The 24,918-nt window shown below is 38.6% G+C and overlaps 1 protein-coding gene across 20 annotated transcripts in view; it reads left to right on the top strand.

The window, feature by feature from the left end:
* Window positions 1-1,135: 1,135 nt before the first annotated feature.
* MBNL1 (muscleblind like splicing regulator 1) overlaps window positions 1,136-24,918 on the top strand; it is a 190,179-nt gene continuing 166,396 nt past the window's right edge. For 15 of the 20 annotated variants that reach the window (XR_002122246.1, XM_019627544.1, XM_019627526.1 and 12 more), the window contains exon 1: window positions 21,798-21,881. The gene's annotated coding sequence lies outside the window, so the exon portion shown is untranslated. Of the gene's footprint in view, window positions 1,230-21,797; window positions 21,882-22,434; window positions 22,525-24,918 lie in introns of those variants that run through there. The other 5 variants (XM_019627420.1, XM_019627555.1, XM_019627412.1 and 2 more) reach the window with 5 other exon arrangements.

Genomic DNA, 24,918 nt, shown 5'->3' with positions numbered 1-24,918 from the left:
TTCATTTATTTTTACTTCCTGCAAATTCATCGTAAATATGAGTTTAGGTGAAATGGGAAAATGTTTCTATTTTGAATCATCCCAAATTATATCTTATTGCCCCTTTGAAAATTGGGTTAAGTAAAAAGCAGAGAGTGATACCCTGAGAGTATGAGTTTCTGAAGTCCAGAAAGTGGTTCTTGCAACATGTGGAGGTTTGCATAATCATTAAGTTATTCTTGCAATCCACCTTCTTCCTCTTCCCCAATGAGCAAGGGCGAGTGGGAGGGCCTGCCATATACAAATTGCAGCTACCCATTTGCTTCTATTATGCAGTAACCAGGGAGAAATATATTTCCTTTTATATGAGGTTGGCAATAGTATTTGCTTTGATCAACTGTTTTTATGTCCTAGTTCGGCCATTGTCCCATACTGTCCCATAAATATTTTCATTTAATTCTCCAACCTGTTAGAAACTTAGCCAGTTAAAAGTTGAGCATTGCAGGATCTGCACCTGTTTTTTTATTCTTGTGGCTGAAGTTAAGAGAGACCATACCACATGGATAAGCACCAGTTTCAGTTTTGCAATGCTTTATCTACATTTAACAGGCGACTATTCATGAGAAAGGAAGTTTAAGACTTGTAGGTAAAAAAAAAAAAAACACTACCCAGATTCCAGGAAAATGCCCGTTTACTGAAGTAATGTTTTTTTTTTTTTAACAAGATGTCTGTATTACAAGATTAACATTTAGGTCATACTCCAAAAACTTTAATTAATTAGCCTTATAAAGCAAGCTTATTCCTCATGTATCAGCTTGACAGTTTTCTACTGAATAGAGCAGTATTTTCTGTTTTTCTACGATAACCGTTCAGCCACACATACGTTTCCTTATGTAAATGAGCATTACTTAATCAAGTATAGATTTTTTGATAACTTTTCTAAAATTTGCTTATATTTATAAATATGTGTGTATACAGTAGTTCTTTATGTATACACATACATATTGTAACCTGTTACCATGATTCCAAGTGTAAGCTTTGTGAATAATTTTTCATTTCCATAACATTTATAAGCATAATGACTCTGGTGTTTCACAACTTCCTCTTTTGGTAGACTATCCTTTTGCAGAGGAAAGAAAAAAATGTGACTCAAGAAGAGAGCTGAGTAGAGAACAGAGAGCTCTCTGAGGTGCTGGAAGCTTCTCTCAACCATTTAAGCAGCTTAACAAGCAACTCTAAATAAGACAGAGGTAAGAAGAGTTACTTGCTATTTTTCATTTCATTATTTGGATTACTATTTCTAGAACAACAATTTAAATGCTATTTGGATTACAAAAATAGATTAGATAAATCTGATACCTCTCTCAAGTAAGTAGTTAATATTTTAAATGAAAAAGTTTAAAAAGTTTACAAAGTTTCAACTTCACATACAACCTTTTAAAAACCTGCAGATTTTAAAAGTTCTTATTGATATCAAGTTATTTTAACTGCAAAGTAAAACATTCTCTTTATTTCATAATTTTGCACAGAATTTAGTGCAGAAAGAACTTTTGGATTAATAATAAACTTTGAGAACATTTTTTTCCTTAGCTCAAGTTAATTCCTAACATTTGTAAGTTCTCCTACATATACCATTTTGTTAATTTTGCATAGTATTATTGGAACATTATCCAGAAAAAAGATGTTCTTGCGTTGGTTTTTACCCACTGTGAAAATATATTGTATTGTTTAAAATGTAACGTTTCAGTATTATTTTTCATGTCATTACATTACGATATTTAAATACAATAGAAAAAGCAATTTGTAATGTAAATAGTATGGTTTTAAAATCTAAATAAGTAAATCTAATTTTAGAAATTTGTGGTTTTTTAATAAGATTAATTTATAATTATAATGCTTACAAGTGGAGCAAGAACTAAAACAAAGACCCTTTGGATTCATAATTGGAGATCCAATTAAGCAGAAACTGATCTCATTAGTGAAATGCTAAAATAATCTAAATCCAGTAGAATTTTTTTCTTGCTTGTGTCAATCTAGAGAAATACACATATTAACTATTTAATACAATTGTATTCATTATATATCAATTTTAAATCTTCCTTTTAACAACAGTTCATTTCTTTATTTTTTGGTATAAACATTACAGTGTTTATACATCTTTAAAAAGAAAAAATGCAGTAAATGAACTGTTCCGTTGATGTATGGAATTTTGGATAGTTTGCCTCTAGAAACTTGTTTTGAGAAAGTGACATACATCACACATTTGCTGTGTGAGATTTGGTAAGGTAAATATCCCAATTAATACATCTGAATGCTTATTTCATTTGCTGTGGTTTTTTAATTAGAATTATCTCATGGTTTCCGAAAAAGAAAGTTTGCATTGTTCCGTCAAATGATGAATTTCATTTTTATTACTTTTGGTAAACAGTGCTATCATACTGGTTGTATTACAGTAGCTGGAAAATTGTTTTTTTAAAAAACTATTTTAATGCAAGGTGCTATAACAAGAGATTATAGGGAGTGGAAAAGCAGATTGTTGGTGTTATAAAATCAGGAAATGAACTGTTGACTCAAGTTTGACATTCTTAACTAGAGCAACATTTTTAAGTTGATAGTTGTAAGAAATCCATTAAAATTGTGCACCCTCATATTTATCTATCGCACACTAATTAAACATAACTACTTCCATCAGAACTTGATTATGTTATTTACAACAATATTGGGTTTTTTAATGCTTTCTCTTTAAAAAACAAAATGGAAGTATTTTTAAATGTTTAGAATTTTAAGTATGAGATATTTTGATATCATGAACTATTAAGCACTGTGGGTGTGTTATAAGTAGTGTGGTATTACACTGAATAACTGATACCAACCAAGAGAAAACAAAGCCCAAGGAAATTAAAGTCTCAATTGATCACCAGTGCAATTCCGACCAGCAAATAAAGGCCAAAGCAGTAGAGAAATGCTATCTTGCTGGCAAGACAGATGTGTTGTTGTTATTGTTGTCGAGAATCATTAAAGCTTCTGAAGGAATAACCTAGTTCTAAATTTTGGAAAATAAGTTTAGAATTTGCTCTTTCTTTGAGAAAATTGTATTTACAGAAAAAAAAACAACAACATAGTGCCGATTTGGATGCATTTCTATGAGACATACAGATTGTTGAAGGTGACACTCTTGTCATTATTAGAACAGCAGGACACATTGCTTATGCTTTTTATTTCATGTACTATTGTAAGAAAAAGCCTTTAGTGCCTGCCCCCCAATCCAAAATTTTTAAGTGAAATTAGATATAATGTTGTGAATAATTTATTGCTGGAAAACATAAATTTTGACGTTTGCACTATAGATATATATATATTTTTTTACTATGTTTTATTGAGAGGACATTCCTTAATAAGACATGGTTGACTGTGACATGTGCGTTATCTTGCTGGGAATCTGCCAAATTATTGCTATCCAGGACTGATACAGTTAATCTCACAGTGTAGTGGTATCTCCCTCCATTACAATACAAACTGCCCAAAGCTGCTCATCTATTAAAGAGAATGACCTACTTATAGAGGGCTCTCCTATGTCCCATCCCAGCAAGTATATTATCTTTTAAATAATAATTTCACTTTGAAACAATGGTGCTATTTGTTTTTGACAGAAATGACTGGGCTTCCAAAAGAACTTTTGAAACATTTGTTGGTTTGTTTTCCTGGTTTTCCCTTTTTTTGGCCATATTCTTATTTACAAAAGTAAAGACAAGAAAGTTTGTTGCCTGAGAAAAAACTATCTTTTAGGTGCAGACTAAGAGGGATGGAATTTAGAAACAAAAATCCTCCAAATCTAGATAATATGTGTTTCTTGCCTTTTAAAAGTAAATTTGTGGCCACTTACATTCATTGAAATATTTATTTTTAATGGATGTGACTTGCAAATAAATGCCACATGTAGTATACTCATATTTATTATATTAATAAAAATATGAGTTATATAAATGGGGAAATTGTTCTCACAAAAATATGCACTTTGGCAGTTCATGTGCTCTATAAGATAAAATATGTATTTCATTTCCATATAAGAAATAATTTCTGGCAATATAAGGGATAAATGCAAGGACTTTTACATTTCTGCATATTTCCAATTAAAAAATACATTAAATGCAGTCTAATGTGTACATCTGTACTTAGAATATAAAAACATTGTTTTTCCAAATCTTAAAAATGTCAATTACTTGATGTTCGAGCATTATTGTTATACTTTTTATTATTTTACATGAACTACAACTGGGCACTTCGAATTGATGTTTTCCAAATTCTTGCCAGCTCTATTTTTTCATCATTCTATGCATGTACAGGAAATGGGTTTTAAATATTCAGTACTATTGAGGAAAATACTACATTTATATTTTTAAATCCAAAGTTAAAGTAAATGGCATTAAGACCATTCATTAGTATTGGAACCACAGGAAGTAGATCAGGAATTAAGTTAGCCTAATGGCATTGCTCCATGAACCGGTATAAAATGTCACACCTAATTATTATTCTACTTTATAGATATTTCATCATTAACTTTTAGTTTTTCATGTATGTACTGGTTATCATATTCTCAGAATTCTTATTTGGCAACAACATAAACATTTTCTTGAAAAATATCACCAGTTTATTCTCATTCTGAAAAAAAATAGAATTTTTCTTTAAGTGTACCTTAGTTCAATTTATTTTCACTTTTCATAAGAAATGGAATTTAAACTGATGCTTTTATTTATTTTTTCTGTGTTGGTGAACAGATATAAATTAGAGGAGAGGCAAAAAAAATTCTCCATGCAATTAGGCTGTTTTTCTGAGTAAAATTAGGTCATATATCTGATGGCAATGGATTTTTTTAAGTGCTCACTAGACACACTTGTTAGGCTTCATTTATTTTTTAATTTTTTTTTGTTTAGAAATAATTTCAAGCTGAAAAAATTTGTAAAATAAAAAAAGTATAATGAACCACCATATACCCTTACCAAGATTTCCCTAATCTTAATTTTTTTATTCTTTCCTTATCCATATCTCTCTATCTTCATAATTGCTTTTCTGAACCATTTGAGCGTAAGTTATAAACACCATGGCCCTTTACTTTAGTGCATTATTACTAAAAATAGAGGTTGCCTCTTACACAGTGGTTACATACCATTATCTATGTTATAAATTTACATGAATATGATACTTTTATCTAATAGTTGTCCATGTTCTAATTTTGCTATTCGTCTAATCATACCCTTGATAATATTTTCTCCTCCAGAAAAGGATCCAGCCTAGAGTCAAGTATCACATTTAGTTGCAATGTGTTTTTAGCCTCCCGTAATCTGGAACATCCCATAATTTCTTTGTCTTTTATGAAACTGAAATTTTTAAAGAGCACAGTCTGTTCGCTAACTCCTCCTTCTTTTGTTCTTTTTAACAGAACATTCCTCCTTTTGTATTTGTCCGACATTTCCTTGTGATTACATTGTGGTTATACATTTTCTGCTAGGACACTGATAGGTGATGTCGTTTCCTCTCATGCTGTCATGCCTAGAGCTACATGGTGCTCAGCTACGTGATGCTCATCTGTCCCACATTGGTGATGTTCATTTTGGTCGCCTAGACAAGGTGTTGCCTGATTTCTCCATTTTATAGTGATGGCGCCTCATGAGAATTTTTCCTTAGGGTTTAGTTTTAATGGATGTTCTCATCTGATGTAATCTTTACTCTAATGGTTACAAAATGATGATATTCTAACACCAGCACTCCCTGCACATTTGCATTCCACTGTAAGCAAAAGAACTCCCTGCTCTCCCATCTTATTAATTATTAATGTATGAATGTATCTGTTACTGGTAACTCATGAGTTTCTGTCTTTTCAGTGTTTATAATTCATTACTGCCTTAATTATGTTGCTGGTCAAAGGGTCCATATCTGACCAATGGGACCTTTTCATTTGGCTTCTATGTCTTTGTGGCCTGCCCCCATCACATTAGCGAGCACTTCGTTACTTTCTGGCATAAAAAGCTGTTCGAGAGGAATGTGGTACCTATCCAGTTCCACCCTCTGAAATTATTCATTTCTCATTTCTTTTAGCGGAGAATGATGTTAGGGGCTAAGATCTGGGTGTCAGGTATACTCACTGCCGCTGGAGCATTTTTGCTTTGTAAGGATTTTTTTGTTGTTGTTTTTAGTTAAATATGAATATATCATCATATTTACAGAAAAAAATAATTAGATAAGGAAAGTAAGCAAAGAAAAAAACAACAACATGAATTTGTGTAATCCATAAGCACTGGAAACAAATTCTCACTCTTTTGTATGAGAATCTAGACTGTTCCTGCTCCCAGCACTCACCCATATTCTACTCCAGTACTCATAATTCTGAATACATGCAAATCTTTGTGGTAGCAAGAGAAAGTGGGTCTATGTCAAAAGATTCATTTTCAATTTCCATTTTGTCACTTATGAACCATGGATCTTGGGTAATTTACTTCTCTTCTTTCTCCATACATCTAGTCTCATAATTTTAAATAAAATAAAAAAATCCATACCTCCTTTGCTTTCTGCCAACTTCTGGACTCATACCTTACTAAGGATTATTAAGCATCTTCACTGAGATATTAATAGGCATGTCAGAGTCAACATGTCCACAATATAACTCCTCATTACCTATTCTTCTCTGCTCATCCCTCCTGGTTTTGGGTCAATAACTGGCACCATCTTACACCCAATTATCTAGGTCAAAAGTTTCATTGACTTCTCCTTTCTTTCTCTCACTACACCCTATGTATAAGTAAGTTCGTCAATGTATTTTTTCAAACTATATCGCAAAGCTCACCACAGTCACCCCTTCTGCCATCTTGGGCACCATGTGAGAGACTGTCATCCCAGTTCTAGGCATCTCGGTTCCACGGTAGCCTCCTCAGAATTTTATCTTTTTCTACTTTTGCATCCCTGCCATCATGACCTTTTAAAATGTAAATCAAATCATGTGATTCTCTTCTCAAAGTTTTTCAATGGCTTCCTATTTTAATTGGGATACAATGCAAATTCCTCATTACAGCTTACATACCTCCCTCTCCTCCCTCATCTCCTCTCTCTCTTCATTTCAGTCAGTGCACTGTGGCTGCACTCCTCATTTTGCTCCTAGGGTATCCTAACCTCATTCCTGGCTCAGAGCGTTTGCACATGCTCTTCCCTCTCCTTCCCTGGTGTGCGCGTCCCACACATATGACTGTGACACAATCCTGCTTTGGTCAGATCACTGCTGAAATGTTCCTTCAAAGGGGTGTCTTCCATGACCAACCACCTATTTTATTTCAGTGTCCCTAATCCACTCACTCTCTATCCTTTTACCCTATTTTAATTTTCTTATAGCACTTAAGGCTACACAAAACTTTCATCGTTATTTCTCTCTTCAATTATTTGTTGTCTGTTCCTCCCACTAGAATGTAAGTTCTATGAGGGCAAGGGTTTGGTCAGTTCATGCTACATCCTCAGTAACGAAAACAATGCATAAGACGTAGTGGGTACTAAAATAAAGGATGATTAAGGAAAAGGCCTCAATGTTTCTGAGCCTCATGTACACTAAAATAGGCATACTAAAAAAATAACAGCTATCTCCCAAGGCTGTCTGCAGGAGGCCACGGTCATGGTAGCACTCTAAACTAGCATGCAACTGTCAGGTGGGAAACTTCTGGCAACACTGAGTGAAAGGAACTGAAACAAAAAAGGGGTCCCTGGAGACAAGTAGACCAAGAAGTTCTCTTTTTTTCTGTGTTGGCTCTTGTCTACTGAGCTAAAAAGAGATGAATTCACAGTGGCTGCTGCTCATCTTTTAGAATCCTGAGGGGCCATTGCTCTGCATTGCTGCCCCACTGCTTTTGCATTCGTTCTGCCCCTGCCCTCACCACGAAGAAAACATGTGCCCACCCTTCTTTGCCAGTTAGGGTCCATTGCTTTCCTCAAGCCAGATGGATGGGCAACCTCCTTTCAGAATCCTTTTCTGATTAACCATCTGCCTGTGCTGGCCTCATGGCTCTGCATATAGTTCACATATTGTTTTGCAATTATTTCCCCATTCTATTTTTGGTCTTGAAGTGGATTATAAAGCTACTCTAGGGAAACTGTTTCTTTGGTACCAACATATCAAGTTTAAGGTTATAAACATATAACTTGGTTTTTGAGATCATTAGGCCCTAAATAATGAAGATGATGATGATGATAATGACCATGTTAATAATAAAATATTTACTATCATATTTCTTAGTATCAGTGTCTGGTACCATTGCATTTCATTTTTTAGTACTAGCTTTGGTACAATTTTAAATATTGTATGTCAGGGACATCACATGCTTAACTAATTTGATGCATTCACCAACCCCTGAAATAAGTACTATTACTCCTATTACTCCAGAGAGCTTGATGATGGTCACAAAGCTGATGCTGGTGTGCCTTTCTCTAAGCTGGGTCTTTATCATGTTATTATACTGTCTCTACTACTTATTTATTGAGAAGCAAGGAGGCAAAGCTGTGGTTCAGATCCAGTTAAGATTTTTTTGATTACATAGTGCAGCCCCTGCCTCAGAAATCTTACACTCTAGGAGGGAAAATATTTTTTTAAAAGTGGATTTTGAGCCATGAAATGAAAAATCTAAGCTGTCACCTGAGACATCAAGACAATTGAAGGTTATACTTTCAGGTGCAGTGATAGCGCAATGCTTCCTGGGAGAGGCAGCTTTAAGGCTGAACTATCAAATTTTTCCCTGGGTAGAGGAGAGCTGGGATAATAAAGTTTCAGAAAAATTTCAAAGAACTGAGGAAACATGTTAATATTACATGATTTTTATATTGAGCCTTTATTTATTTATTTTTTCTATTCTATGGTCCTATCATACGGGGTATTTGGTGACTCTTACTTTGTGGTTCTTCTCAGGAAAAAGGTTGTGGGAGGAGACGATTTGAATTCTTGTGAGAAGTGTCTGTTTTCCTTTTGAAGTGCGTTTGTTCATTATTTATATATCAGACCTCATGTTTGTGTATATCAAGCCTTATGTGTTGAGCACTGGCCTAGATGCTGAGGAAACAGTGATGGACAAGACCAAGCTTCTGTCCTCAAGGACTTGAACATCAGTCTGGTGGAGAGAATGAGTAAACCAGTAAACAAGTAAATTTTTTAAAAGGAAATTTCAGATGATGATAGCAGCATGAAGAAAATTCAGCAAAGTAAAAGGATAGAGAGGCAGAGGAAGGAAGGTTTGGAGGGGTACAGTTTGACTTATGTGCTATTTAAATGATATATTTTATCCGATCATGTAAATACAAGTATGTGGGTATGATGACTCACCATATTGTCAGATAATAATCTGATAATTAAAGTGTGAGATGGTGTGTGGGTTCCAAGTGCATGTGCGTGAGAGAATAAATGCATAAATATCTGCAATGTGTGAATATTAGAGAACACTTCTGAAACATGAAGCCACTCCCTGACCTGCGGCTTTCCATGGCTGGGCCATGAGTAACCAAGTAGCATACCTATTGAAAGTATGCGAGTAGCAGGTTTTCTGCCACAGTAGTACCATTTGTTGACAGAACTATTGTAGATTCAGGAGGGGAGCATAGGGAGAGCACATGCGCTTGGGACGTGACTCTATTTAGTTAACTTGGGGCTGATGAGCCCGCTCCAGAATTGAATGCTGAGGACGCTTCCCCAGAGCCAGCTGGCCTCTCCTCCTGCCTTATTTGGCTTTGTTCCTCTGGTTGGTGACCCTCTGGTTGGAAAAGAATCTCTTTCAAAAGTCTAAATGTTCTTTTTTCTGTGGGTGATGTCACCATTCCTGTGGCCCAAGAGTTTTGTTACTAAATAGTACTTAGCAACACATTATCATTCTTTTCTCTCTTAGGGTTCTGAGCATATTTGTTCTGATGAAGCTAAGAGATATATTTTTCAGGGAGGTAAAAGTAAAAGCTGTAAAACACCGAGGCCATGCCTGGGAGGATCTCTTGACTTATGTTACTTAAAAGAAGCAAGTAGGCAACAGTTCTGACTGGTTTTTTTTGTTTGTTTGTTTCTGTTTTGTTTTTAAATTCACATATGGCTCCAAAGGAAGTGGTTCCCCTGCAACTGTATACTTTGTACTCTTCTTTAAAGTGGTAGATGTCTTTTGCTTGGGTTGGCGAGGCCTTCTCATGTGTTTCCTTGTCAAGTGGGTGAGGAAAGTTGGACAAAAGAAAGCTGTGCCCTGGCCAAGTAAGAGTGATATTTCTAAAGTGCCTGTTTATCATTCCAGGGAACATCATGGATTCCCTTTTAATTGCATCCTACCTGTCTATTCAAAAAACTGTAAAAGTATCTGCTTCTTATCTTGTAAAGAGCAGCTGTAAATTTCTTAAATAGCTGTAATTTAATTTTAATCCTCATATTTTGAAAACCCCTGAAGTTTAACATGAGTTTATTTTTTAAATATTCTAGATTTTAATTCACAGTTACTACCTGTTTTAAATATTTGAATTGGCTATCATTTATCAAAGGCCTGGCCTATGTTAAGTTAATTTTCAGGATGTCATTCATCGTCACAGGTTTATGAGGTAGACATTTTAAGTTCACAGGAAACTGAGACTTTGAGAGATTGTCCAGAATCTGGTGCCTAATAACAGACTCCAAAGACTGTCTTTCTCTCACAGGAGCCAAGGCCCTGGGCAAAACAGCAGCCTTTGAAATAGGGGTACCCTTGTTTTTTAACCTGACTCATAACCAGTGTGGTGCCTACACAGGCCACGGTACCAAGTTGGTGGAGGGAGGTGGGTGTGCCCTTTTGCCAAAAGCAGCCAACAAAATAGGCAGAAGGGCAAGGTTGCAGCAGCCGTGAGTTGTACCAACGGAGACTGCCCCATGTGTCATATTTAGCATGTGTGTACTCGTACTAATACACATGTCAATAACTCCAAAGTAGACAGTCTTTTCCGTTTAGTCATCTGGTAATTTAATCATAAATGAAATAGATTTACTGCAGTTGGCTCCTCCTTCCATTATGGTAAGAAAAATATCCAAAGTTGTGCCCAGTATCATCCCTGTGCTCCCTTTCCCTAACAATTAATGTGGCTGCCTCACGTAAATTGGATAGTTGGTGCCTTTTCCACAAGTTCAGGTCTAACCTAACAAGCTTATCACCTCTCAGGGCCACTTGCAGAGTTCTCAGTATTTAGGAACCCTGACAAATTATTTACAGCTTCTTCCAAGAAAGACCTACCAGGACTGTGTAAGAATACATGGACCTCAACATCTTCACAAGGTGAAAAAACAATTCTTTGGCTAAGTCTGTAATTTAGACTATCTTAAGAGAGGAATGATTTCATGAAAAGAGAGGCCCAGAGTGACCAGCCTCTTTTCTGCAGTTAACTTTTTCTTTACTTCATTGTGGAGACTAAATGACAGGAGACTAAATGAAAAGTGCTTTTGCAGAAACGTGGGCGTCTTGAAGCTGTAGAAGGAAGTTACAATGTGCATGGGAGAGAGCGTGTGGGCAGAAGTTAGATACTGCAGCTCTATTGCTAGCCTGGAGTGCGCCTGCATAAACATCTTTACAATGACACCTGAACACAATTAATAAGCTCCTATGAAAAGCACTCGATACATTATTTAAAATAAGTACACACTACCTTTAATATCCAGGAACAGAAAAATATAATAAGTCTACATCCAGGAACAAAAAATTTAAAAAAGAGCCAACTTTTTTTTTAAAAAGAGTTAACTTTTGTCAAATTAACTTTGACAAAACAAAAGGTAATACAATTGGATTTTTATATGTTCATTCAAAAGCTGACGTGTTATGCTCTCTGAAAGTGTGAGAAGCTGGCTTTGTCTGTAGCTGTCAAAGCCTTAAAAGATGAAACCCAGGAAATGAACAAAAGTAAACACAAAAACAAAAAACCAAGCAAACAAGAAACCAGCAAGGGCCAGGTAGTAGTAATGATCAGTCACAGATTCCTTCAAGCCTTGTCCTCCAAGGCTGTGTGGTAGATACCTTGCATCTTTACAGAAATGATGTTACTATGTTATGCCAGCAATACCAGAATTCTGTCTTACAAATGAAGAGATCAGGCAGTATAAACATGTGGGGTAAGCACTGTGATGGCTTTCACATAGCTGTAATTCTGGACATTTGAATTCAGCGAGAAAAAGAGATCATAAAAAGAATGGTGATTGTCCTTTGAGTTTAGATTCACCTGTTGATACGCTCATTCTTCTCTATCTCTACACCTTGCACATTTATATTAATTAATTGATTATAATTATTTACCGTGTCTTATCTATGGTCCCTGCCGGATGCTATGCTTCAGGAGGCTTGAGGTCTAGTGTTGCTCACCTCGGCAGCCTCAGATTCTAGGAAAAGCCGGCATTATGCCAGGTGCTCAGTGAACTGGATAGGAAAGTTGATAGCAAAAAGACTTAGCGAAAATGCAGTCGTTACTGGTGACCGAAGACCAGAAACGTTTGAAAAGGGAAAAGAATGTTCAACATTGTCTAAAAATATATTGATTACTGAGAAGGCTAGATGGGATCAGGTCCTGTCAGCAGTTATTCATTGCTATGGCAGAAGAATGGATATTCCGATCCATCCAGGCGTGGCCAGGAGGGTCCTTTGGACTGATGGCACATTCACCAAGACTGCAAATGAACACTTCTAACATTATCTGCAGAGGAGATACAAATGAGAAATGTCCTGTTACTTTATTTGTATTGATAATTGAACTATGTTAATTTGTTGAATGAATTTATAAAGTATATTAAAATTTGCAAAAATGTTTATCTCCAAAAAAGTCATCTATATGTATATATATATATATATATATATATATATATATATATATATATATTCTACAACATACATAAATTCTGGAGTCTGACATAAATAAAGCTGAAAGAAAGTGGCCCAGGATATTTTTGATTCTCAGGGGCCGTGATGTCATTCTCAAAGGGCACTCTTGATCACAATTTCTTTGAAAGAGGGAAGGTAAAGAATTTTAAGCAAACAGCAATCTAAACACTATAGAATAAGTAGGCTTATCCCCAGTGTGGGCTTGAGGTTTTCCTCTGTCTGTCTAGTTTGTTGTTAAGCCCCTGGGGCCACTGATGCTTATCTGGTAAAAAGTGAAACATATTTTGGTTGCCTAAGAAGCACCATGTCCAACCAGGTACATGACAAAGGCACACCCCTATCTTAGCTCCCCAAACCTAATGCTATTTGAGACAGATTTGGCAGCAGAGAACACTGTTTTTATTGAGCTAAACAAACTTTACTTGCCAAAGAGAAAATGGAGCAGATCAATGGATTGCCATTGACTCTGGGTAATTCCATTTCCTACACTCTTGTTCAGTGGTAGGAAACCTTGGCTGCACATTGAAATCATCTGATTCACACACACACACACACAGGGTGCCAAAAAATGTATACACATTTTAAGAAAGGAAAAATCTGTATTAAAATTGTAATACTCAATATATACCGATAACAAAAGATGAACACAAGTCATGTTTGACTTCTATAATTAGAAGAGGTGCTCAATGTGATTATTTATCATCAGTGTAATTTTAACAGATTTTTCCTCTCTTAAAATGTGTATACATTTTTTTGGCACCGTGTGTGTGTGTGTGTGTGTGTGTGTGTGTGTGCGCGCGCATTTGGGTGCCACTCCCAGAATTTCTGATTGAATTGATTCAAATGTAGCCAAAATTAAGAATTCCCATCCTAGTTTCACTCACCGCATTTTTCGGATGGTCTCACCAATACCAACTCATAGGCCTCTTATGAGGGTTCAAAGAGATAAGGTATGTAGCGTCCCTAACATTTCTGAACTCACCCGTTTCCCTTCTTTCTTTATTTCAGGAGGGGGAATAGAAAGGGAAGGAAGCGGAAGGGGGAAATCTGGGAAGGTGAGGAGGAAGGATCCTTCCACAGAGCCCTCCAAGTTGTGCCAATTAGTGATTCATTAGGTTTAACAAGCTATCCTTGGTCAAAGCAAACACTTTTGAAGGATTAGCCTCATTCCTGCCTTAGTGTGAATGACTTTAATCAGATAATCTCTTATCACCTCGTTGAGGATTTGTTATTGAAGGTCTGGGGAAGCAAGGTGAGAGGTGCCAGGCCAGCCTGGGACTCCTTGAGGGCAGGGTCAGGAAGCCTGCAGTCTGGGAGCCCCCTGGGGTCTAGGAAATGGACTTGACACTTAGGAGGCTAATGGCAGCATGAAAACTAAGCAAAACAAACTTTCTCCTCAGGTTGTTCTGGCAATGATTTGTTTAAAGGTTTCACATGATCAGGTTGCTTGTCGGTCTAATGGCCCTTCATGACTTTTCTGTCTTTCTGCCACAAAGCACTTGACACGTGCCAGGTAGTTTGACCATTTGCCAGCTGCTTGGGGGTCTGCGAGGAGCAAGACCTGGCCCAGCCCTATGCCCCTTGCCATCTGCTTGGCACCTGTGAGAACTCGGAGTTTGTTGAATGTAATTGAATTGTTTCATTTGCTACACTCTTTTCCAAATGTGTGGGTTTTTTCTTCTTCCACATCTTTCCCCACCAACTAAACTAGACTGTGAGCACCTGGAAGAAGTCTGAATAATTTCTGTATCCCCAGTGCCAAATACAACTCTTGGCATCCAGTCAGTGCTCAATAAATATTTGTTAAGTGAATCAAGGAGTGATAGTCAGATACTGATGTCTGTGTTAAGATATTTGGAATTAATTTCTTACTGTACTGCTCAGCTGCCATACTGTGGGCGGGCAAAGAGGGGAAAAAGAGAAAAAAGATGTGTCTATGAAGCGCCCACCATTTATTAATGGGACACAAGTTGTTCTTATTCAAAATTCCCTTTAGGATATCTCTTGAGACATGGTCTGAAGGTAGTTTTGGGAAACAGAGAGGTGAGAAAGAATAAGAGGAGTCAACAAAGGATTCAGAGAGAGAGAGAGAGAGAAAGAGAGAGAACCCACTCAATGGAATGAAAGAGGCAGGGATGTGGAATATCACAGAAGCCAAAAAGAAAGAAACTTCAAAAATGAAACGAATAGGTAGATACAGTAGGCATTTAGAGGGAAAAATTAGCCTTGCTATGGGCATTTTCAAAAACTGTTTGCAAGTACGAACAAATAAGGCAATGACCATGCTTTTCAGTTGGCTTTATTCTACATGGAATAGGCTTAATATGTAGAAATGTCTGGGTTATTGTACATAAAATAGTTACAGTATCACATTTATACTTTAAGGCCTATAGATACTATTTTTAAAAGACTACAAGGGGGTTCTGGACACAACACACCATTTTATGAGATGGTAGGGAGTGTTTCACAATATTACATGTAATTATATATTATAAGCATGCATAGGTAATATGTCTCCTTTGATCTTCTGGTTACCTGTCTCATATTTATTTTCATAACTGTTTTATTTATTAAAAGACCTTTATTGTATATTTCTTTATCTTAATGACAGCCCATATTTAAAAACATGTGTATATCCCAGGTGGAGTGTTTAGAAATATATTACACATTAGACGCATTAATTCAGGAACTGCGATTGTAGGCTGTGACACACTGCCCTGTGGGGCAAGAGGCTTGACCCCTTATTAGCCGTGAGATTTTGGTCAAGGGTCAATTCTCCAGTCTCCATTACCTCATGTGATAAGTGAGGATTAGATTATAATGAATGACATGAGGGATGTCATTTGTTTCATAAGGTTTTATTATGGGAGTAAATAGGAAACAATTACAGAACACAAAATTGCATACATAGTACAATATCAACTGTATAAAAAAATGTGTTGAGAAATGCCTGGAAGGAAATAAACTGTAATATTGCCAGTAATTATCTCTGGGAATTGGAATCACTGCTGATTTTACAACTATATTCTATCTTCAGTAATTTCGAACGTTCGACGTTGTGTTGGCTTTCAGGAAAAACTAAATTTCACACACAGATGCTACATATTTCATGCTGTTCAAGGCATGGAGGTGATCATCTTCTGGGCTCTTTTCAGCTCTCAGATGTAAGATTCTAATGTTGACTGTGTCTCACTGCTGAGGGTGTTCAACCAAATCCCTCGCTTCTGCCAGCCCTTCAGCCATTTACGGCCCCTCGCCTTCTGACCAGGGCCCATTCTTTTGGGGGCAGTTCCTGTATCTGGTTCTGGGATTAGACCATTAGCCTCCACACGGCAGTCAAGACTAATCGAGTTGTATCTGTGAAAAGCAAATGTGGATTCTGTGCCACTCCCCCTCCGCCCCCACCTCTAATACAACCAAACATTTCAATGGGCCACACTGACCACAGGTATCATGATTGCAGCTTTACATTTTGAATGTGATTGATTTGATTAAGATTCTTTTTTTTTTTTGTCTCTTACATGATTGTAGGCTTCTTGAAGTAGGTATCCTGTTAGTTTTTGTTCCCCATTGGCGTTCCAGCTCTAGCCTGAGCTCAGGATTGAAGGCTCTAGGCCTGCAGCTCCCACGCTTTGAACGGCCCTTCCCCAGGGATTCCTCAGATCCTTGAGGACTCGCCCCATCTCTGGCCACCTCAAGTCTTAACCATGCTGTTTAACCAGACTCCCTCCTCGTCCCCTCATCCTGCTTTCTTTTACTTCATAGCACTTACCTCCATCTGAAATTGCCTCCTATGTGTACCTTTTTATTTATATTTATTCTTTATGTGTTTAGTGCCTGTCTCCCCCTAGCAGACTGTAAACTCCTTGAGAGGAATGACTGGGTTGTGTTCATTTCTGTAACCACAGTACCTGGGGACAGGCCTGACCATCGTGGGTGCTCAACAAACATTTGTGAAATGAGTAGAAGCACTGTGTGAAAGGTGTTGTCTGTTAGGAAAGAAGGTAAGAGGCATGGATAAATGGAAAGGCTAAAATAAGAAAAAAAAAGGAAAGATGGAAGAAATAGAGGAAGAAAAAACTATATTAGAAATCTAACATGGCTCTGTCTCATTAAACTTGGGGAACCATCATGCCTATATTAGAGTTTTTGTGGCCCCAGAATCTTTAGAAAAAAACTGACAATAAATGGCTTGAGAGAGTCAGAAGACATTAATGCCAGTTCTGCTCTGTCACGGTACCAATTTACGTATACAGTGAATGTTCTCTGATCTAACAAGGGAACAGGGTTAGATGGTCTCTAATGTTCCATTCCATATTAAAATTCTGTGGTTCTAAGCTTTTAATTCTGAAATGTACTTGCTTTCTATTTCTCTATTGCCAGATACCAGAATAATTACATTGAAGATTTAGGTTCAACCTTTAGGTAAAACAACTTGAGAAAAACATAATAAAATTAATATGCTGACTCAGTTTTAATTTTTATAAACATTTTAAGACAAGTACATTGATTTTATATTTTCACATTTATGTGATTTATACATTAAGTGGCATATATATGTGCATATATATGTGTTGCATTACATTATACACTATATATAGATATATGTACAATCTGTTGTATTATATGATACATAGATGCTCCTTGACTTATGATAAACACATTAAGTTGAAAATATCTTAAGATGAAAATGCATTTAATACACCTAACCTACCAAACATCATAGCTCAGCCTAGCTTACCTTAAACATGCTCAGAACACGTACAGGTGGGCAAAATCATCTCGCTGTGGCTGGCCAGCATCACAAGAGAGTATCACACTGCATGTCACTAGCCTGGGAAAAGATCCAAATTCAAAATTCAAGGTATGGTTTCTACTGAATGCGTATCACTTTCTCACCATGGTAAAGTTGAAAAATCCAAAGTCAAACCATAATAAGTCAGGGACTGTCTTTGCTACATAAGCACATAGTATATAATAGGGTATATATCGTATATATTTAAATACTGGGTATAATTTTAGAAACTTACTTTGGTATGCAAAATGTATAAAGGTCCTTGTAGGGAAACTAAATTCACGTAATTCTATCAAGTATATTTATTCATATACCTGAACAAGTTTGAACCCAGGTTAAGAAGAATGTCCCTCCTCCCCTGCTGTGAAATTTAATGGTGATACATTTATTACATTTACTTAAAATGGATTCGCCATACAAGGGTGTTTCTAGCATTGCCTTCCAGCAGCTTTCTTCTCTTAACTATTTGTATTTAAACATGAACTAGAAAGTAAGGGCCCTGAATGTGGGTCTCAGTTTTGACACTCTCGCAGAATGGATTATTTTTATCCTGGTATATATAAAAAACAGCATTCCTAGATCAGTGATTCGAGAACTTTTCATATTCCGATTTTTGAAAAACATGCTTTCTTAGGATATTTTCATTTAGATGATTTTTTTGGCCGGAAATGGTAAATTATATTTGTGCGAGCTTATTGAGCTATACATGTGGCACATAGGACAAGAAAGAGACTGACAGTTCACACCCACATTCACACACTTACACAGGTGCCTTAATGACTAACATTTGAGAGAAAAAGATGAACGCTACCATTTCCTTTATCTGTATTGTTGGTAAACCAGGTAGTTGATAGTATCTCTAAAAACCATACTCCTTAACTGTATTTTTCCTGAGATTAATTGGTATAATTAAGGCTTGAATGGTCTAAAACATTTCAGGAATCCACAGTGAACATTCTTTCCTTTATCTAAAAATGTAGTTTTATTTCATCTGAAATTGTTTTCTATAATTTTCCCCTCTTCCATAAATGATCTTTTTTTATACTTATGGACATACTCACTCATGAACCTGTGGACTCTAACTACATGTCATAGAAGTGAGAGAAACCATAATTCTCTCCTGGCACCGAGAGAATATCAATGGATATTCTGAATGAGGAACTATTTGCTTTTTATTACTATAATGATTTTTAAATATTTCCACAATTTGAAATGTGGTGAGAATGCCACTGGTATTTGAAAGCTGGCAGCATGACTTAATATTTTTTAACATATGATCTCATGTTTGCTACAGTGCTTCAAAATTTAAAATATCACTATTCATGCGATAATAGTATAAATGCTAATAAAGCTAAACCAGAGGCAATGAAGTTTTATATCATTACTTTAACTCATTTTTGAGTCTCAGGTTTATATAAGTTTATATAACCTTTTTTATATACGTTTTCTTGGCCATGCCTATTTTCCTTATCGAATGTAAAATAACATTTTTTTCCTCTTCTTTGTTATTTACTGGGATGTTTATTCTACTGTTTCTAACATTCGAGGGTCTTTTTCTGTATTTCTTTGTAATCTGTTCTGTGGAGCAGAAAATTTGTCTCAGTTTCAATTTCTCTTTTGTTCTCAGAACATCCCCCCCTCCTCCAGTGCTGAAGTGGAAAAAATAATTTCCCGTCTTGCACCATACACAGGTTCAAAGTCCTGTTTTTCACCACGTTGCTCCAAATAGCGAATTTTCTAACCCACAAGAAAAGAAAAACAAAATAAACCACCAAAGCTCTAACTTGGAAGTCTACAAGGGCCTGAAAATAATTGAAATAATTCCCTGCAACTGGGATTAGCCCTGAGCAGTTAGTTCACTGGACATTCTCAGGAGAGACACATGGAAACCAACTAGCGCACCAACCTGCTAGCAGATGCAGAAGTCAGGGGTTGTCATGGAGAATGGGAGGCAAACTGCAGAAATTAAAAAGCAAGTAGCAAACAATTCAGTAGGATTTGGGAATCTCCCAAGGCTCCTCCCTTCCTCATTCCCTGCATGAGTCACTTTTCCAGTCTGTCCACACCCATTCACCCTTCTTCCATCAGCGCCACCCCACACTGCCATTCACCCTCCAACTGCTGCCAAAGGTTTTTTTCTGAAATACAAGTCCAACCAAAACGCTTCATATCCCCTTGCTGTGTAAACGTTTCTAGTTCATCCCAGTTTTCAGAGTAAGGTTAACACAGACCTACTTCAGCTCATCCCCTGTCCCTCCCCTGCTCTTATCCTCCCCTCACTTTTAATAGACAGACTGGCAGGTCTGCTGTATATGCCATGCGCTTTCTCCACTTGACCTAGACATGCCTCCCTTTTCCCTTCGCTGGTTTCTACACTCCTTTCAAGGGACCGGTGAAAATAACTCCCCCCGAAATCCTTCCCCGACTCTCTTCAGGGACCCCTTTGGGCTTGCCTTCACCATGTTAGCATTTATCCCTCAGGAAGAATTATTTGTTTTGTCTCTTTCCTAGCAGAGGTATTATCCTTGAGGTAGGGACTCTGTTTTATCCATTCTTGCATCTCTGGCATAGCTGGCGCTTCATGTAGTTGCTGAAATGGATGCGGGATCAGGAGGAAGTCCTCACAGCTATTAATTGGCAGATAAAGAATGTCCACCATGTTCCCTGAGACAGTGTCAGGTCTTTTTAATTTGCTTCAATTGTGTGTGCACTTGGATAGTTTTTAATGGTCAACACCGAGAGGTGGCACCATTTATTTAATTAATTAGTTCTGGAAGGGAGCAGCGCGCAATATTAACTCAGTGTCTTATGGATCTAGGCAAGGGTCAAGAACTCTCGTTTGTTATTAATGCCTCTGGAAGTATTTCTGTACTTTAGCACGTTTCATGATGTTTTCCCTTTTCCTTCTTAAGCTGGCCCCACCCTCTTTAACACAACTTGAAGTTGTAGGAAGAACAACATAGCACCCTATCTAGCATCTTGTCCCAAATTGTGTCCAAACGCGGAAAGGTTTTTTTAATTAGAGTCATTGAACACATTATTGAAAGTCCTTAAATCCAAAGGAAATTCTGCCCCCCACCCCATCTCCAAAACTTTTATCACATCACGTTAGTCCAGGATTCTTTCCATTCACAGTGAAGCCAAGTTACATCTTATAACACCCAGTGAATTATGGATTTGGGGCTGTGGTTTCTTTTGCTCCAACAATAATATGACTTGTTTGCCTTGGGATAGTCCAGTATTTCAGAAAATATTTTATTTTTAAAGGGGGGCGGGAGGGCTCTGCCTCTATAAATCACCTCATGCAGAGTTGGAAAGAAAGGGGATTTTGCATTTCAAATCTTATTTATAAACTAGATGGGAAGCTGGTATGTGAGTGTTTGTGCTTGTGTGACAATCAGTTGCACCAAGGAATTCCAAAACTGCAGACAGCCTTGTTAGTTGAGAAACATCCATACTGGCGGTCTTTGCAGATGTTTTTCCCGCCTGCGAGCCATCCAGGTTCAAAAACTGTGGTGCATTTTTTTTTTCAGGCGGCAGCCCCGTCAGGTCCTACCGTTTTAACCTGATCCGAGTCTCACCTTCAGTCTAACCTTGCCGGCTTCCTTACAAAAAGCCCCATCCACGGGCCTCTTTAGGAAACGAACGCGTTTGTCCGTCCGGCTAGTCGGAAGGCGCAGAAAGTAGTAGGAGCGAGGGCGCCCGGTTTGCACCCGAGCTCGGAGGTTATCATGGGGAACGTGTAAGATGGAAGATACCACCGGCTGGCGGCGGGGACGCACCGCGCCAGCGCCAGCGCGGGTCTCCTGCTGCTCTCGGCGCCGACCCGCGCGTGGCGACGACTCCCCGTGGCGGCCGTCGCCGGGCTGAGGGGCGGCCAGCCGGCCCGGGGGAGCGCGGGCGGGCGGCGGGCGGCCGCGGCGCGTGGTTCCGCCGCCGCGTGTGCGTCCCGGAGCTCGACGAGTCCGCGCCCGGCTTCCTGGCGGGGCTGGGCGGGCGGGGGAGGGGCCGCGCAGCAGCAGCGGAAACCAGAGCGCGGCGATAAGAGGCTGCACGGCGACATGCACCAGTCCTTTCACTGCAGCTGAACGGGTTGTGGCGCTCACCATGCTCCCGTGACTGGGCGCTGACAAGTTCCATCTTCAGCCGCGGGCCTCTCGGAAGCAGCGCTCCCACAATGCCCTGGGCCCCGCTCGGCAGTCGCGCTGCCTCTGAGAAAAAAATGTGAGGTAAGTTTCCATCTTCCCGGCGCCCCTGCGCCGGGCTGCCGCTCGGCATTGTCTGGGCGCTTTCGGGGCCGTGCGTGGCTGAAGGAGGAAGGGCGAGGAGGCTCTGGCACAGCGGCCGGGGCCGGGGCCGGGCTCGAGGGCGAGCGGGAGGCTGCGGCTGCAGCCCAGCTCCGCAGCCCTTCCCGGGGAGCTGCGGACGCTGTCAGCGCGCCGCTCGCTCCCAACTTGCCACCTAGAAAGAGGGAGAAAGAAAGGAGGGGTGGGGTGGGGAGGGGGGGGATAAACAGGTGCGTGGAAGTGTACTCACAACTTAACGACCTTGGTCGGGGGGCGGATGCGAGCTCATCAGTTGGGAGCCGCGGTTTCTCCCTGAGAGATCCCGCATCCCTGTCCCCGGGGCTGCCATCCAGCCCGGTTTTCATCTGGGCCAAATATGTGCACGCAAAGGTTAATTCTCTGCCTGCTGCCCATAAATTACGCATGACATGTTTAGCTGGGCTTCCTTATATGGAGAGTGCTGTCTTTCAGTCCAGTTTGCCTTTTGCCAAGTTTACAGGGCGGAAGACGCCCTGCATGAGAGGGCTCTTTTTTTTTTTCCTCCCCCCATCGTTTTGTAGTGCGTCATTCAAAAACTGTAAGAAAAGTAAGTATAGACGCTCCCTGGGTGGAGCCGCAGTTGCTTGATTGAATTGCTTTCATGGAAGGTTGGAAAGAATGAAAAGTAGTTAGTACTTGGGTTCTGGTTTTTAGACAAAAGCAGGACAAATATGTAGCGCTCCCCCCCCCCTTTTTTTTTTAAAACGGAGCCGGAATCTGTTATTGGTAGTAATGTGTCATGTGAGAATACTTTGATTCCAGAGGCTGTAACACGAGCAGGTATATGGAGGAGCTCATGCTGGCCCCTTGCACAGCACTTTACAACTACAGAGGTGTTGCTGGAAGAGTGATTGTGTTCTTAAGCCTCTCCCGGGCCCGGAGAGTATGCGGCTGCTGGGATTCTGTGGTGTATTTCTGTGCAGTGTGCTTCCCTAGGATTAAGGTTGAATAACGAGCTGCCCAAAGGTTATTGCCACTGCCTTTACTGTGTGTGCCCACCAGCGCAGGCACAAGCGATAACAAATGGAAGGTAAACTTCGCCGTACTCTGAGGAATTTCTTAAATTAATAACACCGAGAGAGAAGTCATAATGCCTTTGGATTTGCAGGCCCTCTGCACCGTGCTTTGAAATACTACACCAGTGGACACGGTGTTCCTCCCTCCTGGGTTTGAACACAGCGTCTGTTTATGCACAGGGTATTTAGCGCATAACTACTCTATACCAGCATAAGTGATCCACTCCATGTTATCTACGTGTAGGTTCCCGAGTGTTGGTGTGTGTCCTTGTCCTGCTGTTGAGATAAAAGACTATCCTGAGACAAGTTAAAATGAAAGTCGAACGAGTGTAAAATTCGTCTTAAGAATATTTAGTTCAAAACTTAGAATGTCTTAGATGTAGAATTATATAGCCAGAGACACTGAATATATTTATTTTGTAGCCTGAGAAAGCACCTTGTATCTTTGTTTTCTTAAAGTTGGTGACCAATGCAGCTCAAAATTATTTTTTAGGAATCCTACAGCGTTCTGATTTTCTTTGGTGGTGTGTATTTCCATGGGGGTGAAATTCTTTTGGATTATTGTGTTGTTAGACTTTCGCAAAATGTAGACATAGTGTTTTGTTTCATTTGTTTAATGGCGAGGGTGGGGGGGAGACATTTCCTCATCGAGGGCTACAAAAGTTGCCTTTTGTGTTCTAGGGAACAGGTTGGGTCAGCACCAGAAAACCTGTTCATCCATCCCTCTATAATTACAGTGTCACTGAAGACATAGTAATCAGGTCTTATTATTAGTAAGAGACTCAGAAAACCTCACATGTGCCTTGGTTTAATTTTTTTTCTCATGTAATGAAGAACAAGTTTGTGTGCAGATACACATCAAGTGTAATACTTGATGCAGCCATGCCAACAGAATCCAAAATGTTTTATGGTTTGAGATATTATTGCGTATGTTTACATTTCCACATTTGAGGCAAACGTAGGCTCCAAGTTGAATTCATTAAATTTTGATTCCAACATTCTGTTCCTCCTCTGGGCATAGAATTCCGATGAAATGAAACACTGGGTTCTGTTCCAGGACAAGAACAGAATATCCCAAGGTTTCTCCTGGGAGGAAGGGGGCAAAGAGTAAAATTGTATTTCTCATTGAGGAAGGGTGTGTTACTTTATTATATAAAATTTCTTACCTTCATTCGTAAGCAAAACAATTGCCCTTGCATTTATCATTGTCGCCATACATTAGGCCTGTATTAGATATTTCTATTTATGGAAACAGAGAGAATAGCTTTGCTGCACCTTCTGGCTTTCTGCTTGGTTATGGAAGATGCACAGATTAAAGAACATCTCAGGTCTTGCTTGGAAGAAGCTGAAAAGAATAGGTGATTGGGGTTCCTGATACTCTGAGAAAAAGGCATCAGGGTGGGCAGTGGATAGGCGAGCCACGGGAGTAGAGGCAGGAAGTGAATTACATTCATTTTAAATGTTTGGCTCAATATAAAATCCCAACAGCAATACTGATCAGAGAGGATATTACACAGGACGATTTTAAAGTGTGTGGCCTGTTAGGCCAAAAAACTTCATATTTTTGGAAATCTGGAATGTGCTGTCTGGTACAGTAGCCACTAGCCAGCCGCATGTGGCTATATACTGGATTTTGAAAACTTAGTATGAAGGAAAGAATGTGAAACATCTGATTAACGTTTTTTAATGTTGATTATGAATATGTAGGAATGACAACATTTTGGATATATTTTTTTCAATAGAATATATTATTAGATTAATTTTACTGTTTTTTTTTTTTTACTTTTTTAATGTGGCTATTAGAAAAGTTAAAATAACAAATGTGGCTTGCATTGCATTTCTGTTGGACAGTGTTCTAGAATAAAGCTGGAAGCAGCATTCTGGGAGAAAGCCTAGAGGGTTTTCTAGTCAAAACGCAGTAAAAT

Source organism: Hipposideros armiger, unplaced genomic scaffold, assembly GCF_001890085.2.
Source record: "Hipposideros armiger isolate ML-2016 unplaced genomic scaffold, ASM189008v1 scaffold_16, whole genome shotgun sequence".
In the NCBI taxonomy this organism is placed as follows: Eukaryota; Metazoa; Chordata; class Mammalia; order Chiroptera; family Hipposideridae; genus Hipposideros; species Hipposideros armiger.
This window is presented reverse-complemented; position numbering and strand designations above follow the sequence as displayed.